Source organism: Dermacentor albipictus, chromosome 2, assembly GCF_038994185.2.
Source record: "Dermacentor albipictus isolate Rhodes 1998 colony chromosome 2, USDA_Dalb.pri_finalv2, whole genome shotgun sequence".
Classification (NCBI taxonomy): Eukaryota; Metazoa; Arthropoda; class Arachnida; order Ixodida; family Ixodidae; genus Dermacentor; species Dermacentor albipictus.
The window spans coordinates 192,745,295-192,765,164 of record NC_091822.1 but is presented as its reverse complement, the minus strand read 5'-3'; the positions used below and the strand labels follow the sequence as shown (position 1 = coordinate 192,765,164).

General features: G+C 47.5%; 1 protein-coding gene and 1 long non-coding RNA gene across 6 annotated transcripts in view; one reads left to right on the top strand and one right to left on the bottom strand.

Moving 5' to 3' along the window:
• Nucleotides 1-19,870, bottom strand: part of ct (homeobox protein, cut) — a 760,713-nt gene that overhangs the window by 384,441 nt on the left and 356,402 nt on the right. The window contains exon 1 of one of the 2 annotated variants that reach the window (XM_065427446.1): nucleotides 16,090-16,835. The exons of the other annotated variant lie outside the window; for it this stretch is intronic. The gene's annotated coding sequence lies outside the window, so the exon portion shown is untranslated. Of the gene's footprint in view, nucleotides 1-16,089; nucleotides 16,836-19,870 lie in introns of those variants that run through there. 2 annotated transcript variants of the gene reach the window in all.
• The window catches only part of LOC135898501 (uncharacterized), a 94,161-nt gene continuing 77,670 nt past the window's right edge, over nucleotides 3,380-19,870 (top strand). For 3 of the 4 annotated variants that reach the window (XR_010563350.1, XR_011512332.1, XR_010563351.1), the window contains exons 1-2: nucleotides 3,380-3,549; nucleotides 3,663-3,721. This is a non-coding gene — a long non-coding RNA (uncharacterized lncRNA). Of the gene's footprint in view, nucleotides 3,550-3,662; nucleotides 3,722-9,187; nucleotides 9,316-19,870 lie in introns of those variants that run through there. The other variant, XR_010563352.1, reaches the window with a different exon arrangement.

Here is a 19,870-nt window from a genome sequence, read left to right as displayed (position 1 = left end):
CCGCCCAGAGCGGGGCTGGATCGCGATGGCACGTGCCACGTATCTTAAACTTAAGCCCACAAGTTCATGTCGCACAATGACTGGAAGATTCTACAGCGAATTTGCTTCGATACCATCTGGCAGTCAAAATATCCGACAGACGCTAAATCAGGAGGTTAATTTCATTCACGATTCAGGAGTTTTGCTGGAAAACCTGGAGCAGGGTCGAACTTACAAAGCTTAATTTTCTTTCGTAAGTCTTCTTTCCATTCACCGGTCGCCTTCGATGATAATATTTAGAACACTAGAATTAGATGAAATTGCTTGTTCTCTTACGAACAATTTTAGCGTAAGACATTCGCACGGGCCCCGGTTGATTTTGTTTTTCATTTATCTATTACTTATCTATATATATTGCAATCCCAAGGAGGGATTTTCAGCAGGATAGTATAACACAATGAACAGCACACACACACACATATATATATATATATATCGCTAAACTAGTACAAGTGCTACAAGTATATTAATGCAATGTAATGCAAGCAAATAAAAAAAATTGCACTAGGAAAATCAAATCCCGCTGCAGGAAACCATTAGGGACGCGAGGCAAATATTTCGAGAGATGGCTGCAAAACAACGTCATCTGTTACTTTGTTTCACCCCTTACTGTCCTTGGAAAATACGAGTATACTCAAAGGAATTGCGCGCTTGAAAGGGCGTTGTACTTAGATGGTGGCGTTGTCTTGTAGCGTAACCCGGGGCAAAATATATATAAAGTTGGCAAAATCTACCTTACATTGCCCGTCAATAGTTTGATATATAAATTTACTGATGTTCGTCCACAATTATTATAGATGAAAATAACTGCCTGTCTTGTACGCTTTCGAACTTGTTCTTATTGAATGCTGTGAACGGATCCCGAAAGATGACTGCCTAGTAAGGTATTAGTAGGTATTTTTAAACAAGCAAACCAAAATCGGGAGCGGAATCCCTGAGAGTGCACTTCAAAGAAAAGAAAGAAGAAGTTTTGTATTGGCACTGCTTGTCATATAATCAATGTGCTTTTTCCAAATTAGATTATTTGTGATCCAGAGACCCATATATGTACGTGTAATGTTGTACTTCCCCGAGAAAATTATTACTTGAATAGTACTGGAACTTCAAAGGCTCCTTTTTATGTGCGATTCTCATGAATACGGTTTTCACAATGTTGGTAGGCGCTTGCCAGGCGTCACACCATCAGGCGTCAGGAATGCAGACATTTGACGCAGACAAAGAAACGCAACCAGTAATACCGAGCGTCGTTCTCTGGTGTAGGCGTATCTTCCAGCTCGGCCAGCCATTAATTAAGGTTGTGTTCCACTTACAGCATTACGATGACGTTTCGCAGACGGGTAGCGTCACTTTATTAGGCACGTGGTACATCGAACGTGATTTACGGCATAAATGGCGCGCGTGAACTGATTTTGCTAGCGTGACCTCAGACAAAGACAGCAGAAGTGTTATCCGCCGTTCTTGCCTGAAATGCTTGTCTCTCTGGCGTCCTTGTCTCAAATATAAACTGACATTTTTTATATATGAAATGTCAGCTATATACCATGTTAATGTTACTTTATGGTTCTATCTTCCTTCCAGTATGTCTTCATATGCTAGATGCTTGAACAACGGCAGTGTTCTCGCCCACTTTTTTTTCTTACTTATCTGATGTAATGCTGGCAAAAACACTCAGATTCGCATTGAGACATGTTGTTTCTTGCTGCAGTGCCCTGGACTTTCCTGGTTGCCTTTGCTTGGCAGGCCCTATATTACAACAATTGTGTTGTCTTATTTCTGTGTTCCTTACCTGAGCTTGCACTAACAAAACCAGTTGAAGTTAAGTCGCTGGCTCAGATAATTATCATGCTAGTGTTGCCCTCTCGCTGGACTCTTCCACTTATTGCGCGCACATGCTAAAGCCTACTACAATAGCGGTTTCTTCGTCCTTTTTACTTCGTTCTTTCTGATGACATGCTGGTAAAAGCATCTAGTAACAGTGGGGTGGCGTTCACCTAGCTGCACGGGAAATGACAGAGGAGCCACAGTGGACGTACTTTACGCCTTGTGGGCGTTCTAGGCACCGGCCATGGTTGCTTAGCGGCTATGGTGTCGGGCTGCTAAGCACTAGGTCGCGAGATCGAATCTTGGCCACGGCGGCCGCATTTCGATGGGAGCGAAATGCGAAAACACCCGTGCACTTAGACTATAGGTGCACATTAAAGAACCCCAGGTGGTCCAAATTTCCGGAGTCCTCCACTACGAGGTGCCTATAAACAGATCGTGGTTTTGGTACGTAAAACCTCATATTTCTTTTTGTGCGTGTGTTCTAGGCGATGCGGTTACAGATCAATTTCAGACACAAAATCAGTTCTAGCCAGGATATTAAGTTCAAGCTGAGGTAGTCACCACCAACAGCAGCCTCAACGGGCACGTTTTAGGCCTTTAGAATACTGGATGCCGATTCACAGATTCACAGTTCGTGCTACTAAAGATTTCGCCATGGTCCGCATCGGCCAGTTGTGATTTCAAACTACAGATTATATAACCAAAGCGCCAGTCAGGAACGCATACGAACTAAAAATCTCCTGATCCTGGCTTCTGCACTTTACAGAATCGGGGTTGCAAAAAGGACCTGCAAAATCCAAGTATGCGTTGGCACGAATAGCCGGCGATCCTCCGCTGTCAGGCTGTTTTCTGGAGGATTTCAGCGAGTGAAGCGGGAAACGCGCGTTCTGCGACACAGCGCCTAGACGGAGAGCGAACGCCGGCCCTAAGGCACAAACAAATACGCGTACGGCAATGACAGAAGTGCTGAGCCACTGCCAAGTGGTCGCTTCCAGAGCGGAGGTATCAGGAGCGAGGAGGCCTTTGGTGCGGACCGCGCACCGCGCTGATCGTCGTCGTCGCGGAGGAGGTGGCGGCGGCCCTTGGCTGGATGGCAGGCAGGGCCGCGCGAACGCTCGAGGCGACGATGAAAAATGAGCTTTCGAACCTCGCCGAAAAGTAGACAGCCACAAGAAAGGCGGCTAAGGAGGAAGGGGGGGGGGGGGGGGACGTGCTTGCCCGGAAAGCCGCGCGCAGGAGCAGAAACGGGCCGCTGCGGAAGACGCACGAGGCGCCGAGAGACAGAGCGCAACAGAAGAAAGCGATGCCCTTAAGTTTGAGGACTCATACATCGGCGGTCCGCTGATGTTTTGCTGAGAGAGACACGGGGGACCGCGAGAGGCGCGGGAGCAATGGGTTTCCCGAAATACGCGTGCCCACGTGTACCTCGATCGTCTTCCTCCTCAGCTCCTGTGGCTGCGCTACCGTGGGCCTTTCCCCCCCCCCTCCCCCTTCGCGTACAGCTAGAAAAAAAAAAAAAAGCTGAGGGTGCGACGGCATCCGCGGATGTAGGCGAGCCAGCTCGGAGAGGATGGATGCTGACGGGCGGGAAACCGAGATATTGGCGCCCCCGCTTGCCGCACTGGCACGGTCGCCATCGTCAGCCCTGACGTTTTCGCCGCTGCAGCGAGAACCGAGGGCCGCAAGGCAAGTTTTCGGTGCACTGGCGTCATATAACGAAGAGGAAACGCATCGCCTTTATAGAACGCCGAAGGCAAGCCGAAACAACTGTTCTCTGCTCCTTCTTTTATTGCATGCAGTTGAAGAATCTTGGGGAAACAGCCATTACGAGTGAGAGCCAAAGCAGCACAGACATAAGGTAAGTCTTATGCACACACGCACAAATATATACATCGTGTCCCAACTATCATGCCCCAATATTTAAATATATGGGAATGCCACGTACGTAGCTGGACAGAACCAAGCTATAGTGTTATTTGCCGTCACTTCGAGATACACGTGTATTTCTTTTGCATTTTGCCTAATTACAGAATTAGTCTGAATTAATTGACCAACTTGTGAAGTATCATAATTAGATAAGAAGGGTCAATGAGAAAATTGTAGAGCAACATGAAAAACTCCCAATATAGCTTTACGTTGCTCAATACGTGCTACGTACATAAAATTGTTTTTCAGAGCGACAGAGAAGCCCGCGAATACACGCAAGATTGCCGCACGACTGGCACTTTGCGTGTATCACCGTCTACTTTCACGCTCACAAATACACTTTTATGTAGCAGGTATTGAGCAACAGAAAGCTGCATCGGGAGTCTTTCATGTTGCTCTACAATTTTGTCTTTGACACTTTTCGTCTAACTATAATATTTAAAAAGTTGGTTAACTAATTAAGGCTAATTACGCAGTTAACTGGAATGCAAAAAAAGAAAAAAGATTGTCGGAGTATGTCCAAGAGATGGTAAACAACATTACTTTGGTTCTGTCTAGCTACGTGGCACTTGCATATCTTTAAATCTTCGAGCACGATAGTTGAGGCACCCTGCTATAATATGCAGGGTGCCTCAACTATCGTGCTCGATATATATATATATATACATATATATATATATATATATATATATATATATATATATATATATATATATATATATATATATATATATATATATATATATATATATATATATATATATATATATATATATATATATATATATATATATATATATATATATATATATATATGTATGTATATATATCGTTTCTGTGTTTCATTTAGTAAGCACAAGTAATTGCCCCTATGTTGTCCTTGGTGTTAGTGTTTGTTGTGGCTTCTCATGAAATGCTTCGTATGCATTCTTGGTCTGGCGGAATGGGTCAACGATCCATTTATCAATTTCGCCAACCTACGAGAGCTTCGCAGAATTCGTTACAGGACACTCGCTTTGCACATTATGAAGCTGAGCCCGCAGCAATATCGGTCGAGCTCATTACCTCCTGGTAAACAGGCGTCATGTTTATAGATAGCACAGCATGCGACGAAGCACTTCACGCAGGACAGGAAATGGCTGAAGTTGTCACCGGCTACCGCTCATGACAGGCCAAGGCAAAAGGTCAGGAATGAAAGAACGAAAAAGAAAAGATGCTCTTGGAGATGTTCCCGGCTAGACATTTCGGGGTCGCTTCCAAAATATTTGACGGCGGAGGGAAGAGCAGTCGCAGTGGGGCACGAGTCAGCGTAAACAGGCCGCCCATTGTTCAATGTGGAAATAAACGCCGCCACGCAATGCCGTTTCGGTGGGCGAAGATCGAGTGCATGCCGGGAACTATGCCAGGCTGCGTGCTCTCGTCGAGGAGGTGCGCGCTATTGGACGAACCCATAGGCGCCGCTAATTTCTGTGCCATTAGATCTGCGTCAGAATAGCAGACGCGCAAACAGCTGGCTTATGCAAAAGCAACCTTGTCTTGACAATCACACCCTCCTCTCCTATCGTTTTAGTGTCCGTCTATGTTGATTTGAAACACCATTCACCATTCGTTTTATGTAATTGAGAGCAGATTGGTACATCTTGCTCAAGCATAATCGAAATCTGGGCGAGTTGATACTGTTGTGTGATGCGACCTGACGCAGAAAATACAGATACGACAGAAGGTGACAAACGAATGTGCAACTCCAACTGCAAATTAGTTCAAGAGAACAACAGTTACATACAACTTATATACAAACGAATTATATATGAGTTACATAAAATCGTTAGGCCTATATATATACCAACATACGTACATAAAAAAGTGACTGAATATAAATGCAACAACCAAGGCTTACATTTTTGAAACAAGAGGCATATATATGACCGGAACAAAAATTAATATTGAGCGGAGGAGGAGAGGGAGTTTTAGGTGTCCTGGAGCTGGGGAATAGGGGGAGAAGGCACGCTTTCTATAGTGTAGAATACTGCAATACAAATGACATATAGCATGTTGATTTCGTCATCTTCTTTGTCATTGTCATCATAATCATGTTACCTTATTGATGTCGTTTGCAGGACGAAGCCCCCGTTCCCGTTCATATATTACCTCTGTCGTAGTCAATTAAGTACACCATATATATACCTTCAGATTCCTTAGTTTCTTCACTCTATACCTAATGCTCTGTCATGCTCGACTGTGCTTACGTTCCACTGATACCCATTCTGTTAATTTAACAAGACCACCAGCTGTCAGTTCTATGCATTATGTGGCCTGCCCAACTGCACTTCTTTTTAATCTAAACCAATGTAATTCATGCTGTCTTCCTGTTGCATTTTCCTTTCTGTCACTTGTTGAGCGACCTTTAGTTTCGTCAAAAGTTTCGTCACAAGAAAGCAATGAATATACACTAATTTTTGAAGCAAATCGGCAAGATTCAGTTCATCACTTGAGCATCTCTATTGAATGCGCGTCAATGCATTTTTTTTAAACTAAGCTTTCCTTGCCCCGCCCTCTTACTTTTCTGGTGCTGCTGCTGTTGTCTTGCCGAGAAGGCAACAACTTGAGCCACTCGGTATGTGAATCACGTGGTATGTGGACGAGTATACAACTTGTTGCTGGCTGCTGTGTTGTCAAGTAGACAACAACATGGGTCAATGAGTAGGCGTCACTGCGTATGTTCGCAATTCTTGAACAATCCCACAGAATGGATGTGTGACACTGACACAAATTGCAAAGAAGCCTTAAGTGTACTTGGTCACGTGCTGTACTTCTCTCGCGTGTGCACACCTCTCCTCAACACTGTTCTACGACAAGCGTCATGCATAGGTCGTCTTCGCCCTCGTGTTGCAAACGGTGCACAGTTACAAGACAGGGGCGCAGCTAGGAGGGGGGTCTGGGGGTGGGGGCAGCGCCCCCTGCTCGCCGCCTCTTGAAATGTATGTGCACGATGCCGCCTCGCCAGGCCCTGCTCCCCCGTCTCTTCACCGGTGAAATTAGTGCCCCTCCCGGAAAAAAATCCTGGCTACGCCACTGCTACAGGCAACAAGGCTGTGCATGTGTCATCCGCTACTGCAGCTACCTTGCTGACTGAAACAAGTCTGCAAGTTATCCGCAACGTTGCCGAAGAGGGCATACAAAATTATGGGTAGGTGGGCTAGTTGGTAATGCATGAGAAAAACTTAGAGCGCTGTAAACACAGAGGACGCAGAAAAGGAACACACACCAAACGCGCTGCCATACAGCATATTCTATAAGTGTAACTAAATAATAACGACAGTCGGCGGATCGCGGTGCCATGGTCTCTAGGTCTAAGCATTTTTAAAAAATTAATTAGATGCGACGCCAAGTTGTTCGCTCGTACTTCTTTAGAAAATATAGCCATTCAATTCTAATTTGTTGCAAGCCGATCCCTCTCACTCTTGCGGCAATTAACCCAACCAAAGTCCTCTATCTTAGGTTATTCTTGAACAAGACGATCAGCGAATGGGATCATTAACAGAATAAAAAAGTAGACCTTCAATTAAAACATCACTATGTCTCTAGATTTATTAATATTAATCTACACCTTGCAGTTCTCGTGTTGTGCATGACTTTTAGATGAGTTTCTTACTTCCATTATCTGTTAATATGACAATATGCATGAAATTACAAGCGAAACCCATATGGCTCACTGCTACAATCTTAAAGCAGAATAAAACTAACAAGAATCACCTACAATATGCGACAGGAATGCCCACAATCGTGCACATACACGTCAGTTACGTGCCGTTCAAAACGTGGCATTCTAAGAGCGGAGGACGCGAGTTAGAATTCCTGAAGGGGTGCCACGAATAGTTTGCTTTGTTTTTGACGTCATGCGGATTACTTACGGACACGACACAGACTGGCCGCATTCGGGGTTTCCTGGATTCGCGTAAGCCGCACGCTGATTTTTGTTCTTTCCTTTTTATATTTTATGTAAAGAACTACAAAGGCATGGGGACGTTTCAGTGAACACAGAACCAAAAAACGCAATCCTCACGAAGGACACTGGAGGCGCTTAGTGCTCCACACACGTGGCGACGAAGAAGCGTCTAGCTCACGGCAGCCAGATCAGTTCGAAAGGGTGTCTGCGAAAAGACAGAGATCCAATCGCCTGATTCGGTCCAGCGAGATATTAAAAAACGCGCACACACACAAAATTGAGGCCTGCGCCAACCCGCCATCCAACGGGGTTCTCGCTTCGCTTATGTGCCGGCTGACCGAGTCAGGCCTCCTGCGCACAGGTCACGTGGTGTGGAGGTGCGCCTACTCTGTTTGCATTAGCGTCGGCGTGCCTCGGGTGCCAGGGCGGCCCGGCTTTCGCCACACGCACGCTTCTCGCCGTTAGTGGAGCGGGACGAATACGAACACCGCGCGGCCATAAAGACCGCACGCGCATTGGCCGCGTGGCGCTGTGCGACGCTGTGCACCTTCTCAGCCGTGAATGGTGGCCCACTGCAGCGGCAGAGCGCAGAAGAACGCGAGACCCTCTGCATGCCCCTGTTTCTACACGGCGATGACAGTATAGCGCCGCGTCTGTAATGCACACCTGTTTGACTGCGACGTATGTTTCGCGAGCTAGGTGCTTTAGAGAGAAAGCAGGACTGCCACTTCTACGAGGGGTCCGGAAACGCCAGACCAACGAATGTCCTCCACAGGTGCATACGGCTTTCCCGCATTACTCGAACCTTCTCGCTTTACGTTTCAATCAATGCGGTTAGCATTATTTGCGAACTTTATGCACTTTGCGGTATAGTGTATCCATAGCCTCCTTCACACATTAACCCAAGTTGTCTGCTAGCTTGGACCGTTATAATTATGTCCTGGATGCTGCGTTACCGAGCAGACAACACGTTGCACTGGGTGTGTGCCCGAACAGATAACTTGCGGCTGGCTGCTGTCTGGTGAAGTGCACGACTTGACGTGCACGAACTGCCAGAATAGATGTGCCCAAGTGACATAAGTAGTACGTAGCCTTAAAGATATTAAAGCGATAGCACCCCATCCACAACGGACACCTCCGCGTCATGCAGGGCCGTGTGACAGGGAGCCATTGCCACGAAGTTGCAACCAGGATAGTACGAATATACTACGGAGTTTTAATTGGGGTGCAGTAACTACAAGATATATTGCGTCGTGGTATCATTCGGCACTGTGCGTGGTTGGCATCTAGATTGCCACTTTGTGTGTCTGCGGTGCGGATACGGCAGGTTGCTACATTGATTTGATGCTAATCGCATTAAAGTCGGCATTCGTCGTGAGATGGGTTCTGCCAGAATGTTTTTATTCTCTTGCATTTCCTTGCTGTTCACTGAAACATGTGGCCGACTTGCAGGACCTTTATCTGACACAATCGGTGAAGGCGCTTTCACTAAGCTGCGCATGGCGAGGAGACACAGAAGTGGTGATGGCGAGTCTCGCTCTGTCATGGAGAGGAAGTACCACGATTTTCGCAACAACTTTGCCTATCGCGAGAAAGGATCGGTACGGGGCACCACTTTCAGGAAACGTAAGCACTGTCAGTCGAATCGCAGCTGGACCACTCTTGTTGCGCTGGCTTAGCCGGCCATTGTCACGATCGTACTCAGCCAGCGAAAATATGCACTCAGAGAGAAGATCCTTGCGTTAAAATGCACGCCCCAACAATTTAGTGCGTCATTCAATTTCGTGTGCACGTGGGTCCTGTTCCACATGCAGCAATAGCGTTAACAAGATTTCTCATCAGCCAAGTTGGATACACCGCGTGACGAAGGCCTCTGCCACCGGCCATCTCCAGTTTATCACGCATACCCTGCGTCAGCCAATACGCCATGTGAGTAGGAGATTAGAAAACTAGCGGGTTTTGCTGGCAAGATTCATATTGTTCCTTGATATTTGCACGAACAATAGAACTTCTCAGCTGTCTCCGATTTTTTCGCTGTACGAACTGGATATTCATTGAACTGCTAGAGCTATCTTTGAACGGTGGTGGCAGTTATGAACTACTGGCACGAGTGCAGCTGAACCGCCAAAGTGTCGCTCTCACGGAACACGTGGCCAGCATTTATCGCCTTGCGGACGCCACCCTTCGGCACCGAGCTTCTTCGATCGGAAGATTCGCTCTAGTAGAAAACGGCGTCCCGGCCGAGAGGCGCGCTTATTGAATCTCGGTGCCCGTGCGCGGGCGGCTGCGTGCGGACGGCATCGCGCCCGCTCCGTCCGGCGTGCCGCACCAGGCGCAAGGCGGGCGGCGCGTGGCGCTCGCGGAGCCACCGCTTGTGAAAACACGGGAGACAAAGTAGCGCCGCGGCAGCACGAGGGCGCCAATCTCGAAATTGTAGGCCGCTCAAAGGAGCGGGGAGAGAAAAAGAGCGGCCGGCCAGCTACGAAGGGGCGGCTGTTTTCCGAGCGGTTGTTTTTCCCCCGAGCCACGCAACGCTCCGTCGAGGCGAAGGCAGCGGTTCGCCGCCCCGACAGCGGTACGCACTGCTTCGCCGATCTGCTTCGGGCCAGGGGCGCTATGCCCGCCGCCGAAACGCCTCCTCCTCGCTTCTGTGACGGCGGCGCCATTCAACCCTGTGTGCGTGTTGTGCTTGTGCGCACAACACGCGCGCGCACGTATACGCACGCACACGTGTGCGGCACACGAACCGGAAAAAGAGTGTTCCGCCACCGCTATACGTACGTGGCGCGGGCTGTGAACGGCGCGAGCGGGCCGCTCAAGCAGCAGTCGACCTATTCAGGGCAGAAGAAAGCCCGCCGAGGTGTCGGAAGAAACTGCCGAACTGCACGGTCACAGTCGCCGAGTATCGTTCAGGTCGCTGAATGACAACGTTGGCCGGCAAAGGAGGTGAATGAACTCTCCATAAATGAGGTCGAATAGCGCGCGCCGTGATCATGAAGTGCGCATGAAGTGTGCTCAAAAAGCTCTCATCAAGTGATAACGGTTCAATAAATTGTTTCTACAATATAATTTGACTTCTAAAGAAATGGAGGTCCATGCTGGGGACAACAACGTTCCCAAGTTAGCATAACTGCTCCTAAGGGCAGATTCCGGCCAATGGTGACGTCGTGCATATGAATGAAGGTGGACAGCCAATGAAAAACTGCACTTACAAAAAAAAAAAACTTCGCGAACTCAGTCCCAGAACTACTGCAGCAGTGCAAAGTAATGTGCCGACGAAAATGTAGTAACTTATGTGGTGCGCGCAGGTGCGAAGTTACTGCGAACACTGCTCCTCATTATACTTGGAAGCGCGTATATATATGCAAGGCTTGTTTTCTTTGATATGAGATTTAATGGACATTGATTAAAGATTCACTCCCTGCAAGATGATATCCTGTCTTCAATTTGCAATTTTACTCATTTTGAAAGCTGGCACGAAGGTTTTGCCTCCGGTTCTGTCTCAACGCTATTGTCAAGAGCCTGTTGCGTGAAAGTGCTGGGTCCTATAATTAAACGAGATTGCCTCTGCTCCCCTCAGCTTTCTGCATCCACAAAATGACTGGTACAAACTCATGGTAGTCGCTGTTATCCTTTCTCAAACCAGCGCGCCAAACGCACTCCCCCCCCCCCCCCCCCTCCCCGTGTCCTCCAAAACAGGAAAAGTGTTCATACTACCAGACATTATGATGGCATTAACGGAGCAGTATGATTCAGCGTCGGAACATCATCGGCAGATGTCTTCGTCCTCCTCGCGAGCATTCTGACTTGCATGATGTTGCAGATGTGAAACTAGACGAGGGTTTTATTAAATTGTTAACTGGAAAGGTAACTGTCAGATATGCGAGGTATGTATTATTATTAATATTATTATTTGACTTCTTTTCCTTTGTCTTGGACGAGCACAAAATCGGCTTCAAGAATATTTTGCAGCGAAGTAAAGAAGATACCGAACGCCAATAGTTTTATTCATTTGCCAGGTCACGAATGAGAAAAGCAAGAAAATCCATGTGCTCGATACGTTAGGCAACGGATACTTAAAGGAACTAACAACCAATTTTCATGGTACCTATCTTTTTAATGCAGTGGAAAGCTTACCGGCCAGAGCTAATCATGAAGTGGTAACGCTGAAAACACGGTGGAAAATTTTTTTATCGGAATTTTTCGATTTGCAGTGAGGATGTAGTCGTTCGCTAAAAGCATGCTGAAAACGGTGATAGGTGAGCGCATAGCGATTATACGCCGGCATCAGTGGAAGGCAAACGACAATAATAATATTTGGGGTTTTACGTGCCAAAACCACTTTCTGATTATGAGGCACGCCGTAGTGGAGGACTCCGGAAATTTTGACCACCTGGGGTTCTTTAACGTGCACCTAAATCTAAGCACACGGGTGTCCAAACGACAAGTGCGACTGTAACTGTGAGAAAGTATTGCTTATCAAGTCGACGTTTCTGCGTTCACGTTTTCCGAATTGTTAAAGCATTTCAGCGATAATAGTTTTGTGTTTTCATGATTTCCTGTCGAACTGCTTTGGTATTTGACCAGTCAAAATGAAACCGACCGAATCGAAAACGAAGCAAGGTTTTACACGTGATACGCAGTTCAGCGTGTTGCGGTAGCCATGCTTGCGCTTTTGATTTCCGAAGCATAGAATAAAGCGTAAGTGACTAATAATATAGCAACACCAATTTTAAGCGATAATTATGTTGCACTTAATAACAGTCGAATTTCGTACAGTAATCTCATAGACTACATCCGAAGTACCAAAATATCACCACCAGGCCTCGCCACTTACTAAATTTTGAGACTTTTGTTGCCAACTAAAATTATAATACCTACTTAAATCGCGAACAGAATGCTGGACTCTATCACTATAAGTAACCGTCATCTCATTTCCATCAACTTCTCACAACACATTCTGGCCAGTTGTCAGTCCCTTTAACTGAGATTTCAACAAGAGCACTTCATACTAGAGCGACATCCCAAGTATATTTGTTCATGCTATAGACATGGCAAATGGCGGAGAAAAATAGGGCAGCACATTGTGCATTATTCACCACAATTAGTTTATATGAAACCTACATCTGCAAACGCAAGCGTCTAAATATGCATATGTATATGATGTAACGATAAAATCTGAACCGGACTGCAACATACAAGCGTTAGTATATATGCTATAGAAAACAATGCGCCTGACGCTCTTTTCAACGTTTTTACGAACAAAATATATTCCGAAGTATCAAGTAAACTTACAATGGGCGAACAAAGTATACCAGTGCTTCATGTATCGCATAAATGAGTTCAGCTCCCAGGACCCTATCACCATTAAAGCAAATGAGTGCGACCGACCTTACAGCATGTGGTCGATATATAGGCTATGGATACGATGAGACGTGTATGAGACGCTTGGACAACCCAACGAAGAGTTGAAAAACGTCCATTCACTGACCGTTAGGGCGCTAAGATGTTCAAACATTGCCAATCAAATAGATCAAGCCAAGCGAGGCAAACATGGCATTTCTGGAATACAATATTTGTGCTGTTTGCGCATATTTTATGAAACTGTGATGATAGCTGTATTTCACTGCGTTCAAATTGACATACTGGACTTCGAGCGCTATAGCGCACGCATAAATCAGCAGTGTATACAATTTCGTTTCATATATTGCTTTCCACAGTAATGTGCTTAACGTATCATGATGTGTCGTTTTCAGTTGTGCTGTTATGAAGTTTATCATGTCATCGTGAAAATGAGCGACACTGCGTTGTATTTTTTGCTAGAACACTGCACCGCACTGAATTCATCTGAAATTTAGCATATATACGGTGTTGGTGCTTAAATGGTCTTTTCATATGTATTATGCGCATAGTACCGCACATGTAATAGACTTAACTAGTGCACATGCAATGTGGCAACTGAAACCGCACATGGAAGTTCTCACGCAGCGTTGTAGCATAAAGCTGCCCTATTTTACAGCAGCGACGCCAAAATTCTTTCAGTATATTGCATTCATTCGGCCTTGTTCCTATGATTTTTGCCATCTATCCCGCCGATCAGTTTAAGAGCACCCATCATATGTAAGGCAATCATAGAATGACGACCTCATGAGCCAAATGAAAATGGATATACTACAAAGCAGTAATTATTCAGAAACATGGACCTCGCTGTCATATATATATATATATATATATATATATATATATATATATATGTATAGAGAGAGAGAGAGAGAGAGAGAGAGAGAGAGAGAGAGAGAGAGAGAGAGAGAGAGAGAGAGCCAAGCAATTTTCTGTATACGTATACCTTCGGTTTAGCAGAGAATGACGCGCACGCATTTTCAGACAAGAACGCGATTGGACACACCACACTGGTTTCTCTACGATGGATAGGTCTCACACAAATGAAGCGGACTAAGCCCATTTTTACACTCGTCCCTTTGACGTCGTGAATGAACCTTGCGTATGCACTTCAGTTTCCCATGCAAGGGCAACCTTACGATCAGCTTCTAAGAGAAACAACTTTCCTAGCATCAAATGGGTCTGATGTTGGGCCTTTTTAATGAGTAGCAAACTTTAAGTAGGGCTGTTTTCATCTAATGAACATCACTGAACGGTACAATAAGTATTTATAGGGATTCACTGCTTTCTGATTTATTACCCTTGTGTCCAAACATTTGTATAATCGCCGGGCAACTATTTTTAAACCAATTCGCAACGTCAGCGGAGAAGGGAGCGGTTGAGAAGGGAGAGCTGGGAATACAAAACCATATCTTCTGTTTTTTTTTTCAAATATGGCTAATAAGTCTAATAATATTCCATTTGAATGTCTAAGTGAATATATGAAGCGCTCCTTGCAGGAGACATTATTGCCAGCAAACATTATCTGCAGTTCTGCAGCTGTGGCACAGCGACTGCGTTAATTAGTCTGCGCGTAAGAAGTTCAGGGAGACGCGAAGGATTTATCTTGAAAAATGCAGACCTGTACAACAATACAGCAAAATCGTAAGACTATGGAAAAAGATTTATGACGTCGCGTGTGAAGACGCCCATGAGATGACACATGCAGTAGCAGCGCTTTCCATTCTGAGTACTCAATGTTCGTATTTTCCCTTCCTCGATCATGGGTCAGAAGTAAATAATGTAATCCAATCCGTCAGCTCGATGTGTACTACTAAAACTACAGATAGACCCAAACAGGTCACATTGTGCGCTGGGTTTTAAGGTTGTTGTCAAGGGACCTCAGTGACCTCATTCGCTTCATAATCATCCACATGGCTCATCGTCGTAGTTCCGGTCGTATAGGCTGCTAAAAGGAACTTGAACGTGCATCTAGCTTGCTTGGCGAAGTTAATGTCGGCGCATTTTGACAGCACCCAAACCATATGCGCTACTCAGGCCAGAAACAAAGACGTGAGAGGTTAAATGTCTTGTATATTGCGCAGCTGAAGTCAACGTCCACAAAATGCGCAACCTGGTAGGCAAGATCATCATTTAAGATAGCTAATACATGTAATGTAAGTATGTTTGAAGTCTGCAATAATGTCACGGATTGTGAGCCTTTTCATGATGAGCATGTCCATGCGGCTTCGTTACACCTGATGAATGCATGACTTCATTTTCGACCTTTGCTTTTATGAAGCTAGCGGTCGCTAACGCGTGCTGCTTCCTATAATACCTTGCAGAAAAAGCAATTCAGTGCTTTCGCAATGTTAGCAAGCGGGTTATTTCCTTCTGGCTTGATTATTCAAACATGGCATCGAAGAGTAACTGAACACCAAATGAAGTACGGAACTGGCCTGAGAAGGACACTTTCGTGCGCTAGCCTTAAGGTTTGCAATAAGTTGACGTTGCGAAAGTGCAACGAAAAGCAGGACTTGGCTGGGACAAAATATAGAGAGAGTAGTGCGACAGGGCACAGAGAGAGAGGCAAGGATCTGAAGCTAAGCCGGCTGAACGTTAAGTTTTCTTTGTGGCTGATTTGCACACTACGGTGCTCCACATCCAGCTCATCCTAACTTATCTGCCTCGTGATCACAAATCTATACAGTCGTGCCAACCAATTGTTGTAATTCGTGTAGCGCTCACCAGAAACGAGGACGACAGAGAAGGAATGTACAAGAAAGCGTATGCTTTGTGCATTTCCTCACCGCTGTCCTCGTTTCACGCGGGCGCTGCAGGAACCACAAGATGATTACGTACGAAGTATAGGCCCAGTTTTCAATTTTAATAATTGCAAGAAAGAACGCAACTTTGGTGGCCAGCATTGAGCAAGGTGAAATCGGGCCGAGGACCGTTATAGAAGTGTTACTCACATCAAGGCGCCTGCGGCAGAAGAGGGTTGACGCAGAGGTCCACGCCGGCACACGCGAAGTACGGTACGCGATGTACACAGCACGCCGTTCACAGCCTCACACAGCGACGGTCAGCGAAACACAGCACCGACGAGCGCTGTGCCCCGCCGGTGGTGGCGGTTCCAACAACGACGAAAGGCGACGTCCAGTACACCGTGAACGCGCAAGGACGATGCCAACGCACTGGTCACTCGGCAAGCGTCTAAAGCACCGAACCCCACTTGGCACCCCGCAAACCGACAGGTCGGTAAGCGGTGAAGGCGTAAACTGAAACCGAAACCAGACGCAGATTCCACTTGGGAGCGGTCGTCGAGCGATCGGGGGGAGAACGGACTCGAAGGGGGGTGGCGATGGGTGAAGGGGGGTGGGGGGGCGCCCGAAGTGGGAGGGAGGCCGTTCGCGATCCGATAGTCGAGGTCGCTGCGCTCCTCCCGCTCTCCGGAGGCCAAGCCGCGGTCCGGAGTGATGATCGCTCGCGCCGGTTTCACTTCCGGGGTGCAGAACCTCCGGGCGCTGGGGAGCACACTTTCCGTGCGGAGGGGTTTGTGCACTTGGCGGAGAAAGCCGGGTTTGCGCGAGCGGCTACGACACGGCGGCTCGGGTCTTGCGGCAGATGGGGGCGAGAAAACAGCGCTGGCGGGCGCGGGTCGTCCGAAGAGGCTCGCCGGAATCAACCTGTTGGCCCGTGGAGGACGCGGCGTCGGCGGCGGCGGCGGCGACGCCAGGCGGATGCGGGCGGAGACTGCGCGTGCCACGTGACCCCCCACACAGGCGCGCGGGGGAGGACAACGCACCCCCCCTCCCGTCTCTGACAGCGCCGGCCCGGGCGAGGGCAGGCGCCCTGCGAGGCACCCCCCCCTTCTTGCTCCGCCACGAGGGCACCCTTCCTTCTCGCGAACTCGTTACGCTACGCCGGCGAAGGTGCTTTGCTCCGAGCTGAACACTACTCTGACAATGCTCGTGCCCGCTACCGTGTTTGTGAAACACGCTGCGAGAGCGCAACCGCCCTCACAGTGTTCCATTCTTCCGGAGTGGGACCATAGACTGAGCGATTCACTGTCTCTTCCAACGGACCACCACTCTCCCGGCGCATCAGAAGAAGGGTCACAGCTACGCCGTGCATCGGCAGAAGTCCTTCCTGCTTCTGCTATCAAGCGTTGGTCTTCTCGTAGCTGACACAGGAGAAAAGAGGTCTAGGCATCGCACTCTGACAACCGATTATTCACCATCGAGCGCCCGACAAGAGCTAATGCGCGTATTCCGATAAACCTCACCACGTTTCGAATGCGAACAAGGAGACTTTTTTCGCCGTGTTTTCGTTAATAGGCTAGCTGCGTTACAATAGTGACCAAATCAACAAAACGCATTAAAAAGGTTTAGAGCTTCTAAATGGCAGGACTGACCATCGTTGTCATACGTCAACTGTCTTTGTTATGGACGTCTTCCATATGAGTAAAATAACCAGCCGCACAGAATTTACACGCCAAGGGGGATGATAACGGTTTGATGAAAGCGGGCTCGCCTATAAAGAAGTCGAGCCGCAATGATGAGGCGCTCCAACTTGGTGCAAACCCACGTTTGTTGTGTGATCCTAGCAGTCTGGCAGAAGTCACACGTTGCATATGAAAGTGAGCCAAAAAAGATCAATATGCCTCAAATTTAAACACACGTTACACTTCTGTTGCTTCTCCTACTTAGTGTACACTTTACAGCAGTGAGTATTTTTGTTGCGTTAAGCGGCCAGCTGAAATGTGGCTCTCTTCGGCTACGTCCTGGAGTACGGGTTTTGATGCAAGTGATAAAAGAAATAGCTGAAAATATCGCCCTGAAAAAAATAAAAGCGCAGCAAATGGAACCGTGACGGCACAGCTACCCAGAAGAGTAAAGTTAGGCGAGCTGGTGGCCGAAAACATGGGGACATGTATCGAAAAAAAGAAAAGAACAAGAAAAACTTGACCAGGCTGCAGAGAAAGATGCAACACGAACGCTATCATATTGTTTTAAATATTTTTTTCCCCGATAAGAAGGCGATGCTCCCTCCGGGGTGATCTTGTATTTTGCATGGAGCACACGTCTTTCAGAGACGCGTGAGCTGTCAACAACCTGGACGCGAGACAGGCTGTCCGGCCTTGTCTCCCATGTCGCAAGGCAGGCAATGTCTAACGAGCAGATGTCCGCCACGATACACAAGGCAAGGCATAAAGGAGATCTTATAAATGCGTCACCCAAAGCCCGCACAACCAATTCTCTCGTACGTATACACTGCGCACTACGGCACACACGACTCTGCACTCGCGTGCATTCGCGCATCCGAGCCTGCAGGAAGAGCGGCGGCTCGACTCCAGCTCGCATTGATCGAGCGGCGAACAGCTGGCCCCGCGCGCGTGGCGCAGGACGCTTTTAGCGCAACCGCGTGCATCTCAGTGCACCGCGTTCTCCTGCCGACGCTAACTCGCTCATTTATTCTCTCCTCTTTTTCTTTTCTCTTCTAAACTCTCATTTCTCGTCTCGTTCAACGCTGGCTCGCACGAAAGAAATGCTTCGAAGCGATGCTTTTTAGGATGGCCCTGAATGCTCAGCTCCGTCTCGAGTCGCATCAGCATTCTTCATTCTTCACTTCGTCTTTCTTTTTTTTTTTCCGGTGGGGTCTCAGACAAGGAGGGTTCTTATCGCCACTGTTCTTCACGTACGTGCGCTCCTGTGAGGCTTCGTCTCAGGCAAAACGGGAGCTCACCACGGCGCGCTGGCGCAATCATCGGGAGTGCGCGCTTTCGTCTCGCAGTCCCTGTAGTCCCCCCCTCACCCCCCCCCCCCGTGCCGTCTTGCTTGTTCCTATTTTCTTTTCCGGTCTGTCGCTCTGCTTTCACTGGACGATGCGCATGCCATATCCATATTCGATCGACGACGGGGCTCGTGTGGCTTAGCGCACAGCCGATGCCAACCGGCCGGTCGTCCGTTTTCTCCCCGTGAGCGAAGATGCGACAGGAAGCGAAGACGAAACGTCTCCACGGCACAAACGATGTGCGGATAACGGTAGTACTTGTCTCGTGAAGGCGGCCTAAGACCAGATGATGCTGCACGTGCGCTATATTGGTCCCAAGACTAGAACTCGAGCGAAGGGGTTGTAGTGACGAGTCCCGTGAGGAGTGCCGTATCGGGGCCTATTCACAAGAATGTTATCATAAGCTAGAATTGTTCGTAAGAGCAAATGTCAGCCAATCATTACCGGTGGCAACCGGCCAATGGCAAACAGCGCGTGCTAACGAAAAGCTTCGTGAATTCGTATTTTGGAGAGTTTTAAACGAAATATTCTGAAACAGTGAGTGAGTGAGTGAGTGAGTGAGTGAGTGAGTGAGTGAGTGAGTGAGTGAGTGAGTGAGTGAGTGAGTGAGTGAGTGAGTGAGTGAGTGAGTGAGTGAGGGAGCGAGCGAGTGAGTGAGTGAGTGAGCGAGCGAGCGAGCGAGTTATTTGGATGAAATTCGAAATGTTGGCAACTATGGTGTTGACGACTTCTCCAAAACAATAAATTATTAAATAATGAAATGATGATGAGTTGATGCAAAAAACGTTCCGGCAATAGAGCCAATTTCGTGAACGTGCGTAAACATTCAATACAGAACAAATAATTTAAGAAATATACCCATGATTACAGGTGCTGCAGCACGATGGACACGGCGAGATGCATGGTATAAGAGACAGTCATGCCGAGATTGAAATATGTTCATCAGCTCGTCACTATACC